We start from the raw sequence: 19,830 nt of genomic DNA, 5'->3' as shown, positions 1-19,830 counted from the left end.
CACCAAAATCCTACACAACGAATGGAAAACATATCATCAACAGAGAAATCTAATGTGAACATGATAAAAACATGGCAAAAAAGTAAAGTAGGAACTAATAGATTAAGTCAAAATACTTAAGAAAAATAGACTTAATTAAGAAAAGAGAAGGAAAAGACACAGAGGTACTAGGGAAGAAATAGAATTTTTTGAATTTTAAAAAACTGATGAGAACCGAAATACAGGATATCAGATGCTATAACATCAATAAAGTAAAAGAAATGATAGAAAAGAATAAATCATTGAAAGTAATTATTATTATTATTATTATTATTATTATTCAGGCCTCCAAGGAGTCAAAAGACTCATCGAGGGAGGTCCTTCCTAAGACATAAAGTCTGTCAAGACTCATCGAGGGGAGGTCCCCCCCTGAGAAACACAAAGTTTATCATACCACTCTTTAAAGTCACTGACTGTTCTCGCTCCCACCACTCCATCAGGCAATGCATTCCACGGCTCAACCACCCTCCACACAAAGAAACCACTCCTTACCCTCTTGCTCACAGTTTCCTTTCGTAACTTCCAGGGATGGCCTCTTGTCATCACTCCTTCCCGCTGATCAACCAAGCGAAAGAACTCCCCAGTGTCAACCCTGTAACCACCTCTCAACAGTTTAAAAGTCTCAATCATATCACCTCTCCTTCTTCTATCCGCCAAACTCTGCAGTCCACATTCTCTCAGCCGATCCTCATAGCTATCATTGTACAGTCCTGAAACCATCTTTGTCATCCGTCTTTGTATCCTTTCCACAGTTAATTTATCCCCTTCAAATCCTGGGGACCAAATCTGAGAACAATAGTCCAAGTGTGGTCTGATCAGAGACTTATACAACGGAATGATAACCCTCTTATCTCTGCAGGTCAGTGTCCTTCTCATAATAGCAGCAATCCTCTGTGTTACCTTCACCACCTTTGCAATATGTCCCCTAAACTTCAGGTTTCTATCAATCATCAACCCCAGATCTCTTGTCTCCCCTACTTCCTCCAGTATAACTCCTCCCATAGAGTATGCAGCATCCCATCGATGTTTCCCAAACTTCAAGACCTTACATTTTGCTGCATTAAACTGACACCCCCATTCATTTGCCCATCTATCTAGCTTATTTAAATCCTCTTGCAGGGCTACCACATCTGCGCTATTACTAATAATCCTTCCCAGCTTCGCATCATCCGCAAACAACTGAATATCCCCCTGCAATCCACTGGCTATGTCATTGATATAAAGGTTAAACAATATAGGTCCTAGTACTGAGCCCTGTGGGACCCCACTTGTAACCCTCTGCCTCCTGGAAACTGCTCCACCATACACAACTCTCTGATACCTATCAGACAGCCAATCCTGAATCCAGTTGACCAATCTGACATCCAGACCCATGTGCTGCAACTTAAATATCAGCTTATCATGTGGCACCCTGTCAAATGCCTTCGCCAAGTCTAAGAAAATTGCAGTATATGCCTTTCCCTCATCTAATGCTCTTGTAACTTTATTATAAAAGGCTAGCATATTGCTAAAACATGAGCGTCCTTTCACAAATCCATGTTGATTCTCACAGATAACATTACCCTCATCTGCCCAATGCTGTACACGGTCCCTCACTACTTTCTCCAAGATCTTAACAACTACTGATGACACACAGACTGGCCTATAATTAGACACTTCCAGTCTGTTACCACCCTTATGCAATGGCACTATCTTACCTTCCTTCCATTCCCTGGGCACCTTTGCCAAAGCCAGACTTTCATTGTAAAGCCACGTTAAGGGTATTGTCAATTCGCTAGCACATTCTCTCAAAACTCGTGGCGAAATACCATCCAGTCCCACAGCTTTACTGACATCCAGAGTACTCAGTATCTGAAACACACTCTCCTCCTGTACCTCCAGACCTCGTACCAGTCCTATCCCTCTAGCATTAAAACTGACTCCTCTAGGATGAAATACTCCAATAAAGTGTTCATTGAACAATTCCACTATGTCCTCTGCATCAGTCACTCTATTCCCATTTTTATCCCACAATATCATTCTTCCACAGTCATTTCTCCTCCTACTGGCCACATAGCTAAAAAATTCCCTAGGATTTTCTTTGGATCTTAGGGCCAATCTCCTCTCATATTCCAGTTTCGCTTTCCTTACCACACGAGTCACTCTTCTGGCCTGTGTCTTATATTCTTCACCCATCCTCTCTTCACCTGTCTCCTTATATCTCTTCCATAGCCTCTTTTTCGCATGCAGTTCCTGTTTAATGTTGTTTGTCATCCACTTTACTCCAAATTGCGCCCTCTTCTTCACTCGTGGTATACAACTTACCATTGCTGATAACAAATATTCTTTCACAATTTCCCACGCACTGGTGATATCCTGGCCGTCCAATTCCTCCCTCCATGAAACTTCCCGAAGTTGACGTCTAAGACTATTATAATCACCTGCCTTATAATTCCACATAAGTTCCCGTCTCTTTGATACTCCTGCATGTCTATTCATTTTCCATGTCAACACCATATGGTCACTCTCTCCAACTGGTGGGAGAGACGTCAACTCAGTTATTATCAACTCTTCTGATGCTATAACCAAATCCAAAATTTTTGAACCTCTTGTTCCCTCTGTTACATGTTGCCTAAGACATTTGTCCCTCAAGAATTCTAGAAATTCCATTCCCCTATTGTTACATGCATGTTCCTCTCTCCAATTTATACTACTGAAGTTAAAATCTCCCATAACAATCATTCTTCTTGCACTTGCCAAACTTAGCTGTCTAAACATCTCCTGGTCCCCATCCTCTGTGCTCCTGGGTCTGTAGCAACACCCCACTAAATATCCTGTCTTGCCTACCTCTAGCTCACACCATACGCTCTCAAAATCATTTGTCTCACTTCCTTCCAAATTCTCCACTCTTAGAGGACATAGGTCATCACTTATCATAAGCAGCACCCCACCACCACGCTTTCCCCTCCTATCCTGACGAAAAATGCTATACCCAGCGACTTCTATTCCTGTTGTTATATTCCCTTCTGTCAACCACGTCTCAGTGATCGCAATAATTTTTGGCCAGGCTGATGCTATCTGCGCCACCAATTCCTCTCCCTTATTCCGGATACTCCTGGCATTAGTATACAGCATATAAATGCCATTGTTTCTATACCCAGCCTTATCCCTTCTAGACTCCACTGGGCTCAGTGTTACCTGACATTGTCTCCCTTCTCCCAAGTATCCATTCCCACAAGAGGCCACCCCTGCTATCATCCTCCCTGGGACACACTGACTCGTTCAGAACAGCAATCTCTCCAGATGCCTACGCCCTTCCTCATTCAAATGTAAACGGTCTCTCGCATACAACTCCTCTCTTTCCTCAAACGCACTCCAAGCATCCACATATACCAGTCCTCTCTTGTCACACATTCTCGCTATTATGCCATTCAATATCACCGCTCTTCTGCTCAGCTCATCATTATCATACCTAGGCAACACGCACACTATTTTTCCTCTCTCTGTCTTCTTCCGTACAGTCTCAAGCAAAAATCTCATATCTCTCGCTGCCCGACTTACATTACCACTCAAGTCATTCGTTCCTACCATCACAATCATCTCATCCACCCTTTCACCTCTCTTAATTGCCATAGCCACCCTTTCTATTGTTCCTCCTGGCAAACACTCCTCACGCATCCTATCTTGAACACCACGGATCATTGAGTCGCCATACATTATACCTCTTACCATTCCCTCGCTCCTATTGTTTCCATTCTCTCCTCTTCTTTCATTCCCATACCTCTCTCTTCTACTGTTTCCATTCTCTCCTCTTCTAGCACTCCCATACATCTCTCTCATTCCCTCTCTCCTACTGTTTTTATTTTCTCCACTTCTAACACTTCCATATCCCTCTCTCATTCTGTCTCTCCTACTACTGTTTCCATTCGCTCGTCTTCTAGCATTCCCATACCTCTCTCTCATTCCATCTCTCCTACCGTTTCCATTCTCTCCTCTTCTAGCACTTCCATATCTCTCTCTCATTCCGTCTCTTCTACTGTTTCCATTCTCTCCTCTTCTAGCACCCCCATACCTCTCACTCATACTCCTTAAATTCTCTCTCTCTCCTACTCTGATTTGCCTTGCATTTATCTCTTCCATTCTCCTAATCTTATCTTTCATACTTCTGCTCTCATTCACTAGACATTCCACCTCCTCTTTCAACTCATCTGTCTCCCTCTGCAGGTCAGTCACTCTTAATCTAAATTCACTCTCCCATACAAAACCATCTCCTAAACTTCCACAGTCACTCACACCTTCCACACTATCAACTATTATTTTCTCATTCGCTCCTATCATACTAAGAAAGGAAACTAATAAGGGAAAGAATTGGCTTACATGTCTCAAAAATAAAAACAACGAGATAAAGTATGAATGAAATGAAATAATGAAAATATGTTATTATTATTAAGAGAGACCTCCAGGAAGTCAGAGACTAATCGAGGGAGGCCACATACTACACACATACCAGCTATCATACTAACTCTTGAATTCATTCACACTGCTTGCACTCACAACATCCAATGGCAATCTATTCTCATCATGCATCACCCTCTGAGAGAAAAATCTAGTCCTCATCCCGTTTTTAGCAGCCTTCATTCTCAGCTACCAAGGATGCCCTCTCGTCCTTTCCTCACACTCCATAAATTGAAAAATTTCATCAATTGAAATCCTGTATGACCCTTTCAGAAGTTTAACTCTCCTTCATATTTCCCCCTCTTTCTCCTGTTTGCTAGTGTCTGCAGTCTACAAATTCTCAGTCTGTCTTCATAATCAGTATTCAACAATCCTGATATCATTTTAACACTCTCCTTTGTACTCTCTCCAATAAATCAGAATCACAAGAGAAACCAGGAGAGACCAGATCTGCACACAATAGTCCAAGTGAGGTCTTATCAAGGCCTTGTAAAGAGGCAAAATAACATCCTTATCTTTACGTGTGAACATTCGTTTTTCAGCATTGCAGTTATCTTTTGAGTTGTATTTGCAATCTTTGCCACATGACCCCTGAACTTCAAATCCCTATCTATTAACATTTCAAGATCCCTAGCCTCATTGGTTTCTTCTAGCCTAATCCCATCAATATAATATGACATTGGATATCTAATCATGCCTAAGTGAATGACTTTACATGTACTGACATTGAACTGACACCCATTTTCCCATGCCCACAATTCCAGCCTATTCAAATCATTCTGCAAGTACTGCATATCAACAACATTTCTGATTACCCTACCTATCTTTGCATCATCAGTGAATAGCTGTATGTCGCTTGTCAAATCCTTGCGAATATCATTAATGTACAGATTGAATAACAGTGGACCAAGCACTTGTCCTTGTGGTACACCACTAGTTACCTTAGATCTTGCAGACTCACATACCACGTATACCACTTTTTGATATCTGTCAGTCAGCTATCCTCTTATCCATGCTAATATTCTATTCTAATGTGTTTGACCCACTGAAAATGAAACTGAGATAATACCAGAAATAATGGTTGAAGAAGTGGAGAAATAATTGCAGAAATGAAATTTAACAAAAGCCCAGGTGAAGATGGGATACTGGATGAACATCTAAAGGCAGGAGGAAGGACATTATGGAAGGAACTGAATATGTTATTTAATGATGGAGACAACTACCGTGTTGTAGCAGTTGGTCAGTGTCTTTAACAAACCAGTTTGATTGTAGTATAGCTTGTTGCCTGTGTATAGTTGTATGCTCCAGAAGATGACCTTGACATAAAGGTCGAAACGTCAAATGCATATTTTAGTTATATTAAACTAAAGTTTTTATTCAAACACGGTAGTTGTCTCCATAATTTTCAAAAATGCATTTGGATCACCGTGTTAGCCTAAAAGAAAGGATGTTATTTAATGACATCATCAAACATGAAAACACCCTTTACAACAATGCCTAATCCACCAAAAAGGAAATAAAGAAGAAATAAATAATTACCAACCAATAAGCTATTATCACAAGTATATAAACTGTTTTCAAAAATATTGCTAAATAGATGAATGATAAATTTGGATGAAGCTCAACCAGTAGAGAGCTGGTTTTAGAAAAAACTTTTCTACAATAGACCATATTTATACTATAAACCAACTAACAGAAAAAAACTAATGAATACCAAATAGACCTTCATATGATGTTTATAGATTACACAAAATGTTTTGACTCCATATTTCAAGAATTTTTTCTTGAAATATGGAAAAACAGAATATAGAAAAGAAATATATTAAGCTAATAAATAAATTATACAAAAAAGCAACAGCTACAAGAAAACCATTCCGAATACAGAGAGAAGAATAAGACAGGGAGATACACTTTCACCCAAACTATTCAGTGCAACATTGGAAGAAATGTTTAAACACTATTGGGAAGAGAAAGGAATTAATATAAATGGGAAGCACCTCAACCATCTAAGATTTACCAGTGACATAGTACTCATTGCAAAGTGTAAAGAACTACTATCTATGGCAAATGAATATCTAATCATTCATTTGTCATATGAGTAGATTATTCATATGACACATTTCTCATTCAAATAGAGAAAAATTAAACTTTCGCACCATAGGGGGACCTATGGTGTGAAAGTCTAAAAATGGGACTTAAAATAAATATTGAAAAAAACAAAGTATGTGACAAAAGAAAATGAAGAGGAAAAAATAACTATAGGCAGAAAAGAAATAGATCAAGTAGACAAATATATCTATCTTGAACAAACAGTAAATTTTAAAGAAAGACAAAAAAAAATCAACAGAAGAATCATTCAGGGTAACACAGCCTTTAATATACTGAAAGAATATATAACAGGAGAACTGCCATTGTGTTTAAACATGATGGTGAGACATGCAGCATAACAGAGAAACAGTGTGAAGATCTGAGAATAGCACAGAGAAAACTAGAAAGAAGAATGCTGAAAATTACTAAAAAAAGATAAAATTAAGAACGAAGAAATAAGAAAACAAACAGGAGTAAGAGATATAATAGAAGTGATAAATTCAAAATGGAGATGGACTGGTCTTGTAGGGAGAATGAGAAATGAAGGGTGGACAAGATTGATAATTTTCCAATGGCAACCAAGCAAGAGTGGAAGGAAAAGAAGTAGATGGAGAGATGATATCCAGACATGGAGAGGAGTGAAATGGTTTTCGGGCACAAAAGAGAGGAAAAAATGGAAGAAGTTGAGGGGAGGAGGACCTATGTCTTACACTGGACAAAGAAAGGCTAAGAAGAAGAATATCATTACAGATCTTGTTTCAAGAGAAAATGTGTATGCTATACAAGCTTGAGCTTGTATAAACAAAATTGGCTGATTAGCAAATCAGATAGTATGTTTTATTCCTCTTTTTATGTGGAAGGTGAAATCAGGGTTGCCAATTGAAATTTCAAACCAAAAGTCTCCGTCAAAACCAACTGAGCTAAAGAGGCTCTAGTCTTGACTTAGTTTAAATAAAGCCTAAATAAAATTTTGACATCTTTTTCTTAAAAATCTTCTTTCATCCTTTTGTAATTTTATCATATCCTTTTAATTCTTTGATTAAAAGGATATGATAAAATTTGAATATGGAATTTCTAGATCCAAATCCATATTCCAAATAAGGCTTTGGATCTAGAAATTCCATATTCAAAGTAAGAGGATCAACTTTAGTAGTTAGAAGCATCAGTTTACCTGGAATTGATTTTATAAGAATTGAGTGAGATCATCTAGAAGCTCTGCTTTATTGGCAGTACTTGATTCAAAAATTTTATTACCCTTCTGAACATCCTCAGTAACTGGATGCAAAGTGTCATGATTATTTAATGTGTTCATTGGATTTCATATGATTCATTACATTTTTGCAATAAGATTTACTAAGATTGTGATATACTTCTTATAACCATTCTTTTAATAAATAATTTGTCAACCATACTCTTCTGAACTTTTATTTTGAAATATTGCTTTACTTTTAGCATTATAATGGCATAGAAAATCTAAATAATTTGCAACAGCTTACACTGCACATGCCATATGAATCAAAGAGAACTGATGTGGCTGACTGATTAGCGAGTGTGTACATGCCAGTCACATCACTTACACATAATCCAACAGGTCCAGTTTCTATATATTTTCTAATTAAAATAATTTCTAACATAATTTATTTGTATTTTCATTTAAAAATATAAAATACCAAATTTCAAATTACATCTGATAATGTATGGAAATTTATTTGTCTAAGATGTATATAATTATTTCTTCTCAGCTGTAATATCTAGGAAGAAAAACTAATGCAAGCAAGAAATGAATGACACATTCTGTCAAGTTATAAAACAAAAAAGATTCATTGAATAATATTTCTAGTCCATGGTATATTCATTAATTAGTCCTTTTCTTTATATTCACGATTATGGACAGATGTAGTGCAGTATTATAGCTTCCACTGGTCAGTTCAAACTTGCCTTCTGATGATGATGGGATCCATTTCCAAAGAGTTTGGCAAAAACAGTATCCTTTTATGGTAGTTATTTCATGCTTTTCACACACGAAGTTTTCCACACACAAGTATTTCCAAACACGAGAAGCCAACAACAGTCCATGCGTGGGGAAGAGGTTAAGGAGAATGAATTAATCTTTTAATAAGTTTTTTGAGAAGTTTTATTTTATCTCATCTCATCCTCCTTTTCCCTCTTTTACTTTGTGATGTTGAGGGTTTATTAATCATTGGACCTCAAACCATTCACAGGATAAGGTCGTCAGCCCTACCCCTATGTCTGTAATGTTGAGTTCTCGAGGCCGGTTTGCCAGCTTTGTGGGATGAAAACCCACAGGATAAACTGGGGAAAAAACCCTACTGTCCATGCCCAAGACCGGCTAACTTGGCTATGGCTGAGGAAGATCCTTCAGCTCCTCGCGTCACCGACGGGAATTGAACCTAGGACACTCCTTCCCAAGGCAAATGGTTGTGAAGTGCACAGCCATTATTTTATTTTATTTTATTTGCTTCAGAAAAACAGATCCAAAACAATTCAGAGAAGCTGTTCCAAAGAATAGAGATGGATTCAAGAGGGAAGAAGAAGATGCAACATTAGTTCTGATGTTGATCAGTAGCTGCTCTAGTTCTTACATGATTAGAAACTGAAATGGTAGGGACCAGTTCAGTTGAGCAGTTTCCCTGAAAGTACCTTTAAAAAAAGTACAATGCAGAAACAGAGCACTTATGAGAAAGTAACTGCAGGATATCTGTGAAAGAAGAGTCACATATTAAGTAGATTGCCCATTTTCTGTCTACAGTCAAGAATTCTTAGAGGCTGCTTTAGATGCACCAGTCCAAACATGAGCCTCTCTCAGTGACAGCACTGGCCCTTTTCTGTTTCTTTACTTTTCCTTCCCATATTCTTTGCTCTTTTTCTTCTGAGTCTTTTTTTTTAATATCCTTTCTTCAAGACCACCATCACTGGGATCTGACACCTTGTTGCCGTGTGGTGCAACATGTTAACATCCAAAAAGGGGGAAGAGTGATCCTGGTGGTCTTGCACTATTTTGGCCTCTTCTTTGGCAGGACAGGTGGTCTTGGATGGCCCAGCCAGGATCATTCGGCTAGTGGACTCATCTGCTAGGATCAGCAGTGTTGTAAGTCTCTCACCCCGGTCTGGGGTTGGGGGTCGAATGCTTGTTGTTGTGCTGGTATAGTGTCCATGGTAGCACTAGCATTCCACTCCCAAGTGCAGTAATTGCTTGCCAATCAGTGGGCATTCATGTGTGTTTCTGTGGTGGGTAGGGAGCTCTGGTGCTGAACCAAAAACTCCTTGATCATGAATTCTTCATCCTCAAACATTTTTGGGGCCCTAACAACGTCCTAACCAAGTACGGATTTTATAGATACAGCATTTGGTAACAGAAGTAAAAAACAAAAGATATGATACTAGTATGGATGATCACTGGTACATGTAACAGGTGAAAAGTCAATAGGGAAAATATCACGCATCTTTATTTAAAAGGGTTTAGGACTGGCAAAACCTTCCAAAACTGTTAAGAAATTATGTTCTGGTGATATCCCTGTGGAAACGTTGTGTAAAAAATCAGTTTTAACTATAGAAATAGTTAAAACTGATAAAAATAGTTAAAACTCAGTGAGACTCTTTATTTCTTGCATCTCCTCTCCATGTGAATTTGTGCACATTTTTATGTTGGAACATGGTATTAGTAATAACTAATCTACGCCCTGAACACAAATCTGCGGGCATTTACCATTATTATTATTATTATTATTATTATTATTATTATTAGCTTTGTGCTTTTCTCAAATTTTCCCAAAACATTTCTATGTGTGATAATCATTTCCTACTCAGCTGTTTAGATCTGCAACAAGGACCAACTTTTCATTTTTCATTGTGCCAGCCACCTTCTCTAATGCCTCAAAAAATTCCCCTATTTTTCCTTGGTAGAACCTACTGTTGGAGCAAGACCATAAGCACAAATAAGTCTCATTTTCCAGTTTCCCATCTGATATTTGCCCAATGTTGAGGATAATCAAGAAGATTATCCTCATACTATACTATAACTATATCCTCTTTTTACTGATTGTTATTGCCTGACCATAACATTTTATATTTGTCACTTAGAAAGATATCCCGCCTGTTTTTGTCTTCTTTGTTTCAGTCACACCTGTTATGTTAATCTGGTACTTATTCAATTCTTCTGCTAGTATCATTTCTTTTTTCTTGATGCTTCTTATGTTGATAGTCATCATCAAGTCTTTCTGTGCCTACTGGCATTTTAGGCTGCCTTATCTTGATAATACCAATTTTGAACTCTGCTGATGAGTTGGGATTTGTTCTAGTATCTGACTTTGCGCTGTTTGCCCTGGTTCCCCAATGAAAACAAAAAAGTGGAAAAATGAACACATAGTTAAACCCACCAAAATTGATCTAGAATTGAAATGAAAATTATAAAGAAATGTGTGGGTGAACAAAGCTTAATTGTCATAGGATTTGATCATATCTTGCATCATCAACGGTGAATACCACTGTGAAGAATACTATCCCTATGGCTTTAACAGACCTTTAAAGGCCCACAACCTTCCAAACATGCTTGGATTTCGTAACCGAAGAAGTACGAGGATAGAATGGTCACTCCCCCCCCCCTATGCCTCTAAGTATTCCTGTCTGTATCCCTGTGTGTTCACAGGGCCGTTTGCCTGCTGCGGGCAGCAGGGGAAAAAAACCCTACTACCTGCTTCCAAGACCGGCTAACTTGACTATGGCTGCGGAAGATCCTTCAGCTTCTCACATCAGCGACGGCAATTGAACCTAAGACACTTCTTCCCCAGGCACATGGTTGCGAAGGACAAACCACTAGGCTAACTGTACGGACACTGTGAAGAATGCTGCTCCAAATAAAAACGTGTGAAAGGATCTCACTCTTTAAAGTCAAAACTGATTTTTTAAAAAAAAATGTTCTGGCACTATTTATGACATGGAAAAATTATTAGCTATTGTTGAAAATTTAAATGGCCAGATTAAACATTTTTTTTATTTTTCTGTTTTGTTATACTGTGTACTCTTTATATTACCTTGCATTAATAATTACATATTGAAATATAATTTTGTGGTCATCCTGCGAATGAAACTGACAAAAGTAACTGTTAAAGCACATAATGGGCAACCCGTGGGCCAGATCCGGCCCTCTACTTTTGATCCAGCCATTTCAGCAAAGTTTGTCTAATTAATGGTGGGAAAAAACATGTTGTGTTCTACTAACTCAGATTAAGCTGACATCATATGACTTGTGCAAAAACACCGTTTTTCTCCCATCAAGGTCTCTTTCTCACTTTGACTAGCAGCGTGTTTGAACGTGTTACAACATGTCAGTTCGGTACTTGCGTTGGTGTTGTGTTTTGTTCAGTGCCTGCATTAATGTTATGTTCTGTTCAATGCCTGTGTTGATGTTGTGTTCTGTTCAGTGCCTGCAGTGTAGAAGACAGTTTTGTTTGACATTTCTGAATATCGCTTATAAATTGGGACAATGTCAGGGGTTATTGCAAAAAATAAAAGAAGATGCAGAGAATCATCAATTTCAAGACAACTGGACGGATTTTATTATTTTATTCTGAATAAAGGTTTGCCTGTATGTTTGCTGTGCAACAAATCTGTATCCGTCAACAAAGAATACAACTTGAAGAGACACTTTACTTCTAGACATGCGGATCACCCAAAAATTGATGGACAACTATTAAAAGATGAAATACAGAATTTGAAGAACTTGGATACCCAGCAGCAAATGTTCAACAAGCAAAGAACGTAGCACCACATTATTGTCAAAGCCAGCTTTGTGGTAAGCTAAGCGAAAAAATCACTAAGCATTCTAAGTCATTTGGTGAAGGAGAATTTATCAAAGAATGTCTGCTGGATGTTGCAAGTATAATATGTTCTGAAAAGAAAAAAGACTTCTAGAATATTCCTTTGTCGAGATGTACTGTTGTCCGATGGATAGAAATTATGGCTGATGATATGAAAAAAAGTTTAAAAGAGAAGATTGCTAGATTGGAAGCATTTTCAATTGCTTTGGATGGCAGCACCGATGCCTCCGATGCACAACTAACAATATTTATTCGAGGAGTTGATGTGGATTTCAACATCACAGAAGAATTATTGGCGCTTCAACCGTTAAAAGGAACAACTACCAGTGAAGATATATTTGAAGCAGTCAACACAGTCTTCGAGAGATTTGAGCTTAAATGGAGTTCACTATCTGGCACATGCACTGATGCAGCCCCTGCAATGGTTGGTGCACAGAAAGGATTTATTGGAATAGTTCATGAAAGAGCAATAGAAGTACAGATCCATCCGGAAAATTTAACAAATTTTCACTGCATTATCCACCAACAAAATCTGTGTGCAAAATCGATTAAATTCACAAATGTTATGGAAGTTGTAGTAGCCAGTATTAACTTTATTAAGTCACATGCACTTAATGACCGCCAATTTAAGGAGTATTTGGCAGACCTATTTTCGGATCATGAAGTTGTGTCTTATTATTGTGAAGTGAGGTGGTTGAGTAAAGGTAAAATATTAGAATGATTTTATGATCTGATACAAGACATTGCAGATTTTATGGACATAAAAGGAAGCACAATTAATCAAATAAAAGATGATGAGTTGGTGTGTGATTTAGCATTCCTTGTAGATGTCACCAGATACCTAAATGAACTGAATCTTAAAGTGCAAAAACAAGGACAATTGGTTCATGAACTGCATGGACATGTCAGCTTTTTTTTAATAAACTAAGATTTTTGGAAAGTCGGATAAGAGCTAAAAATTGTTATAATTTTCCTACTCTAGCAACTCACAAAAATATCTCTTATAATTGTTATGGAGATGGACTGAAGCACTAATAGAGCAATTTGATACAAGGTTTGCCGATTTCAAAAACAGACTCCACATTTGTTATATTTGCTCGTCTGATGGATGCTGATGTAAATAATGTGCCAGAAAACTTACAGATGGAACTTATTCTCTCTTCACTGCATGCTGCTTAATTAGTGATAGCCTTGGGCCAGCTATCTCTGATTGGCTGCCAGTGGAGATTGAACTGCCCACTCAGTCTTCAAAAGTGAGATAGGGCAAACAGCCTCGCCTACTCCCATACAGGAATAAAAAGGCATTAGCTGATTTTTTTTTTACAGAAGGAAACAATATTTTTAAAAATATTTATTGTATTAGTTTTTCCTGTATGCGTATCACTAAAATATTATTTCAATTTTCTCATGAAGACTTTTCCATGAATCAACCGAAGGCTGTAAAACTTACACTGAATTAATGCTGTGTGTAGGCAAGAAAATAGGAAGACAGAAGGTTCTCAATGTGTTTCTTGAACACCTGAAAGTTGTAATCTTTAGAGAAGATATAGTGAGGGAGGCTGTTACAATGAACAGTGGTAACTGGAATGAAAGAGGAAGATAATAAGTTGGTTCTGTAGGTTAAAGCTGGACAGTAAACAGATATCGACTTGCAGCCTCTCATGTTCTTATGGTTTTATAGAAAATGGAGGATCAGTGTTGATCAGTTCAGCAGAACATTATCCATGAAAATATAGTAATCTGCAGTTAACCAACCTTGGTGGGTCAGCAGTTTGTGCTATCTTGATAATCGAAGGTTGGTTATTTCCTAAATTGACTCTACTTGATATTACTATTGAAAGTTTTTCATTTGGTTAAACTATAAATTAAAGATGCCAAGAAATTATATTCTTGATTTAATCCTTTGTCCAAGTGTAAGCAAACAAAGTTTGTACATGAACTATCTTAGTTCATGTTTATACTTATATAGTTATACCCCCTTATACTTACTTAGCATTTAGTTATAATAGTTCCTCGACATTATTTTGAATAATAGTGGCAGTTAAAATTGCAAATGTCATATCACCAAGTCCTTCCCCATTTAAGGACTCCATTTCGCGTGATATCATGCAGGATTTTGTAGTATGCGGGACTTGTGGAATGTATGCATCCTGGTGGTTGTATATATGACAGGTGAGAGAAGGGGAAGTACGTATATGTGCAAAATGCAGGCAATGGGAGGAACTTTGTGAGTTAGAGATGACTATAACTGACCTCATTGAGTCAGGGGCAGGAGATTCTCCACATAGAGAGATGAGTGATGTGATAGAGGGCGAGAATGGCAAGAGAAATATGAATAAAATAATGAGAGTGGGGAGTATGAAATGATTGAAGTTTTCGGAGATGGTCTCAATTGTGGGGGAATGAATGGCAAATAAAAGTGGCTGACATGCAGAGATAGACAAATGAGCTGAAAGAGCAGGTGGAATATGTAGAAAATGAGATGAAATGAATGCAAGGCAGATCAGAGTAGGAGTGAGAGAGAGAGAGAGAGAGAGAGTTATGGGAATGATAGAAGAGGAGAGAATAGGATAAGTGGTAGAGAGGGAATCGGAGAGAGTTATGGGAATGGTAGAAGAGGAGAGAATAGGAACAGTGGAAGAGAGAGAGAATGGAAACAGTAGGAGAGAGGGAATGAGAAGAATGCAAGGGAGCACTGGAACCAGGGATAGCGATGTCAGAAGGCCGGTAAGTAGGGAAACACAGAGAGAAAGTGTTAGAGGAGAGAGAGTGCATGTGAGCAATCGAGGAACAGAGTGGTAAGAGGTGTAATGTATGGGGACTCAATGATCTGTGGGGGGGGGGGGGTTCAAGATAGGATGTGTGAAGAGTGTTTGCCTGGAGGAACGATAGAAAGTGTGACTATGGCAGTTAAGAGAGAGGTGACAGGGTGGATGAGATGATTGTGATGGTAGGAACAAATGACTTGAGAGGTAATGTAAATTGGGCAGTGAGAAATAGATTCTTGCTTGAGGTTGTACAAAAGAAGATGCAGAGAGGAAAGATAGTGTGTGTGTGTTGCCTAGGTATGATAGTGACGAGCTGAGCAGAAGAGCAGTAATATTCAATAACATAATAGCTAGAAGAATGTGTCAGAAGAGAGGATTGGAATATGTGGATGCTTGGAGGGTGTTTGAGGACAGAAAGGAATTGTATGCGAGAGACCGCTTGCATTTGAATGAGGAAAGACATAGGCATCTGGAGAGAGAGATTGCTGTTCCGAATGAGTCGGTGTGTCAGTGCAGGGAAACTAGAATGCCCAGGGTGGATGGTAGCAGAGGTGGCCTCTTGTGGGAATGGGTACTTGGGAGCAGGGGGGGGGGGATGACATCAGGTAATTCTGAGCCCAGTGGAAGCCAGAGGGGATAATGCTAGGTATAGAAATAGTGGCATTTTTATGCTTTATACTAATGCCAGGAGTATCAGGAATAAAGGAGAAGAATTGGTGGTACTGATAGCATCAACCTGGCCAAAGATTATTGGGATCACCGAGACGTGGTTGACAGAAGAGGGTACAATAACAGGAATAGAAGTAGCAGGGTACAGCATTTTTCGGCAGGTTTGGAAGGCAGTGACACTAATGATTTTGGAAGCATATGGAGTGAGGTAGAGATAGGCAAGACGGGATATTTAGTGGTCTATTGCTACAAACCAAGGAGCACAGAGGGTGGGGACCAGGAGATATTTAGACAGTTAAGCTTGGCAAGTGCAAGAAGAATGATTGTTATGGGAGATTTTAACTACAGCAGTATAAATTGTGGAGAGGAAGATGCATATAGCAATAAGGGAATAGAATGTCTAGAATTCTCGAGGGACAAATGTCTTAGGCAACATGTAATAGATGGAACAAAGTTTTTTTCATAGCATCAGAAGAGTTCATAATAACTGAGATGACATCTCTCCCACCAGTTGGAGAGAGTGACCATGTGGTTTTGACTTAGGAGATGAATAGACATGCAGGAGTATCAAAGAGACAGGAACGTATGTGGAATTATAAGACAGGTGATTATAATAGTCTTAGACGCCAACTTGGGGAAGTTTCATGGAGGGAGAAATTGGAAGGCTGCGATATCATTAGTGCTTGGGAAATTGTGAAAGAATATTTGTTAGCAGCAAAAGTAAACTGTATACCACAAGTGAAGAAGAGGGCACAATTTGGAGAAAAGTGGATGACAAACAATATTAAACAGGAATTAAACAGGAGAAGAGGAGATGCATGAAGAAAATAAGACACAGGCCAGGAGAGTGACTAGTAAGGTAAGGAAGGCGAAACTGGAATATGAGAAGAGAATGGCCCTAAGATCTAAAGAAAATCCTAGGGAATTTTTTAGCTATGTGGCCAGTAGGAGGAGAAATGATTGTGGAAGAATGATATAAAAATGGGAATATGGGAAAACTGATGCAGAGGACATAGTGGAATTGTTCAACGAACGCTTTATTGGAGTATTTTATCTTGGAGGAGTAAATTTTAATACTAGAGGGACAGGGCAGGTTGAAGGTTTAGAAGTGCAGGAGGAGAGAGTGTTCCAAATACTGAGTACTCTGAATATGAGTAAAGTTGTGGGACTGGATGGTATTTCACCAGAGTTTTGAGAGAATGTGCTAAAGAACTGACAGCTCCTTTGACCTGGCTTTTCACTGAAAGTCCGGCTATGGGAAAGGTGCGCAGGGAATGGAAGGAAGGTAAGATAGTGCCATTGCATAAGGGCGGTAGAAGACTGGTAGTGTCTAATTATTGGCCAGTTTGTGTGTCATCAGCAGTTGTTAAGATCTTGGAGAAATTAGTGAGGGATCGTATACAGAATTGGCAGATAAGGGTAATGTTATCTGTGAGAGTCAACATGGATTTGTGAAGGGGCACTCTTGTTGTAGTAATATGCTAGCCTTTTATGATAAAGTTATAAGAGCAGTAGATGAGGTAAAGGCCATTTTCTTGGATTTAGCGAAGCCATTTGACAGGGTGGCACATAAGCTGATATTGAAGTTTCTGCACATGGATTTGGAAGTCAGGTTGGTCAACTGGATTCAGGATTGACTGTCCGATATCAGATATCAACCATATCACAGTTGTGTATGGTGTGGTAGTTTCAAGGAGGCAGAGGGTTACAAGTGGGGTCCCAGGGAACGTACTGGGACCTATATTGTTTAACCTTTATATCAATGACGTTGTCAGTGGATTGCAGGGGGGATATTCAGTTGTTCGCAGATGTGAAGCTGGGAAGGGTTATTATTAATAGTGCAGTTGTGGTAGCCCTGCAAGAGGATGACAGATGGGCAAACGAATGGGGATATCCGTTTAATGCTGCAAAATGTAAGGTCATGAGGTTTGGGACACATAGATGGGATGCTGCATACTCTATTGGAGCTATACTGGAGGAAGTAGGGGAGATAAGAGATTTGGGGTTGATGGTTGATAGAAACCTGAAATTTAGAGGACATATTGCAAAGGTGGTGAAGGTAACACAGAAGATTGCTGAAATAATGAGAAGGTCGCTGACCTGCAGAGATAAGAGTTGTCATTCCGTTGTATAAGACCCTGATCAGACCACACTTATTTGGTCCCTAGGATATGAAAGGGATAAATTAACTATGGAATGGTTACAAAGGCAGATAACAAAGATTGATTCAGGACTGTGCAGTGTTAATTATGATTATCAGTTGAGGGAATGTCGACTGCAATTTGGTGGATAGAAGGAGAGATGATATGATTGAGACTTTTAAACAGTTGAGAGGTGGTTACAAGGTTGACACTGGGGAGTTCTTTTCCTTGATTGAACAGCAAGAAGGAGTGATAACAAGTGACCATCCCTGGAAGTTACAAACGGAAAACTGTGAGCAAGAGGGTGAGGAGTGGTTTCTTTGCGTGGAGGGTGGTTGAACCATGGAATGCATTGCCTGATGGAGTGGTGAGAGCAAGAACGGTCAATGAGTTTAAGGAGGGGTATGATAGACTTTGTGTTTCCTAGGAGAGACCTCATATGATGAGTCTTGATAGACTTGGTGTTTTCTAGGAAGGCCCCCCTCCTGCGATGAGTCTTTTGACTGCATGGAGGCCTGAATAATAATAGTAATCTTCACGACTGGGCTACTTCTATCTAGAGGCTAATGATTGCATATCATTTGCTGTAATATCCCTAATCCAAATCACACAACATGCATTTCAATTAAGAGGGAGTATATGTGGAATTAGACGATGGGGTTAGGATATTGCTTGGATCAGTCCCCATGACATGTGAAACTGCAAAGGCTGATAGAAGGTGAGGTGATATGAGTGTTGATAGTGCATGAAAATGGTGAAGATGTGTTTGAGGGAAGTAATAGTAGACTGCATACCTAGATGTAGGAGAATTAATCAAGTGGGAGTTATATGGATGAATACCATCATCAAGCTGGTTCTACAAAAAAAATAAAAAAATGTAGAGGGAATTCAAGGAGAAGGGTGACTAGCAGGCACATGATGTTTTTTTAAGTAAAAATGTGATGCATAGTTCTCCCACCTGTTTTAAACCCAGCTTGTTCATGCTTTAATATTTTCTCTGCTTCATTTTGATCCTTTTTTATAAATATTTTACAGAAAAATTCTGCAGGTACTGACAGTAGAATAATTTCTCTCAAATTTGCATATCTAGTGAGATCTCCTTTCTTTAGGATTATAATTATCATTGATTCTTTCCACTGTTTAGGTATATTTTCAGTCTCTAGCACATTGTTAAAAGATCAGTTTCAATTTATCAACAACAATTTCTTTAGTTGTGTTAAGCATTTCTATTACTCTATCATCATTGTCCCAATCCTTTTCTACTTTTTATCTTCTCTCTTATGTTCATTATTTCATGTTTAGATATTGGTTCTAATGTAATATTTAAATTATGCTCACAGGAGGTATTGAACTTCTAATCATGTCATTTATGTTGATTTCTACGTTAAAAATTTCATTAGCATTCTTTCCATCTTCTAACAGTCATATCCTCTTCAATTAGCAGCAAACCATCTTTATCCCTTATAGCACTTACTTGTTTGTTTCCTTCAGAGTATATTTTCCTTGTCATCTCGTTCAGCCTTCCAATATGTCCTAATGTTGCAGCCTTTTGTGCTTCTTCTGCCAAACTATTCACATAATTCCTCTTATCTCCCCTTGCAGATCTCTTAACTGTCTCTCTAACTGCACAAATGAATTTATTTCTGAGGTTTTAGGGTTTTCAAACATTTTAGCTTTATGATTTTTTTTGTATGAGTTTCCAGGTCTTGTCTGATAACCAGTTATTTTATTTTATTTTATTTTTTATTATTATTATTTTTTAGCACTCAAAACGGTTTTGCAACTTATTATATATCATTTTTAAAATTTGTCTATTGCTTTTCAGTCGTGTCTTATGAACTTTCTCATTTTCCA

The 19,830-nt window shown here is 38.4% G+C and overlaps 1 protein-coding gene across 1 annotated transcript in view; it reads left to right on the top strand.

The window, feature by feature from the left end:
• Nucleotides 1–19,830, top strand: part of LOC150104442 (uncharacterized) — a 242,607-nt gene that overhangs the window by 160,726 nt on the left and 62,051 nt on the right. The gene's annotated exons all lie outside the window — the stretch shown is intronic.

Source organism: Typopeltis vanoorti, chromosome 7, assembly GCF_054136105.1.
Source record: "Typopeltis vanoorti isolate ZY-2024b chromosome 7, IOZ_Tvanoo_1.0, whole genome shotgun sequence".
NCBI classification, from domain to species: domain Eukaryota; kingdom Metazoa; phylum Arthropoda; class Arachnida; order Uropygi; family Thelyphonidae; genus Typopeltis; species Typopeltis vanoorti.
This window is presented reverse-complemented; position numbering and strand designations above follow the sequence as displayed.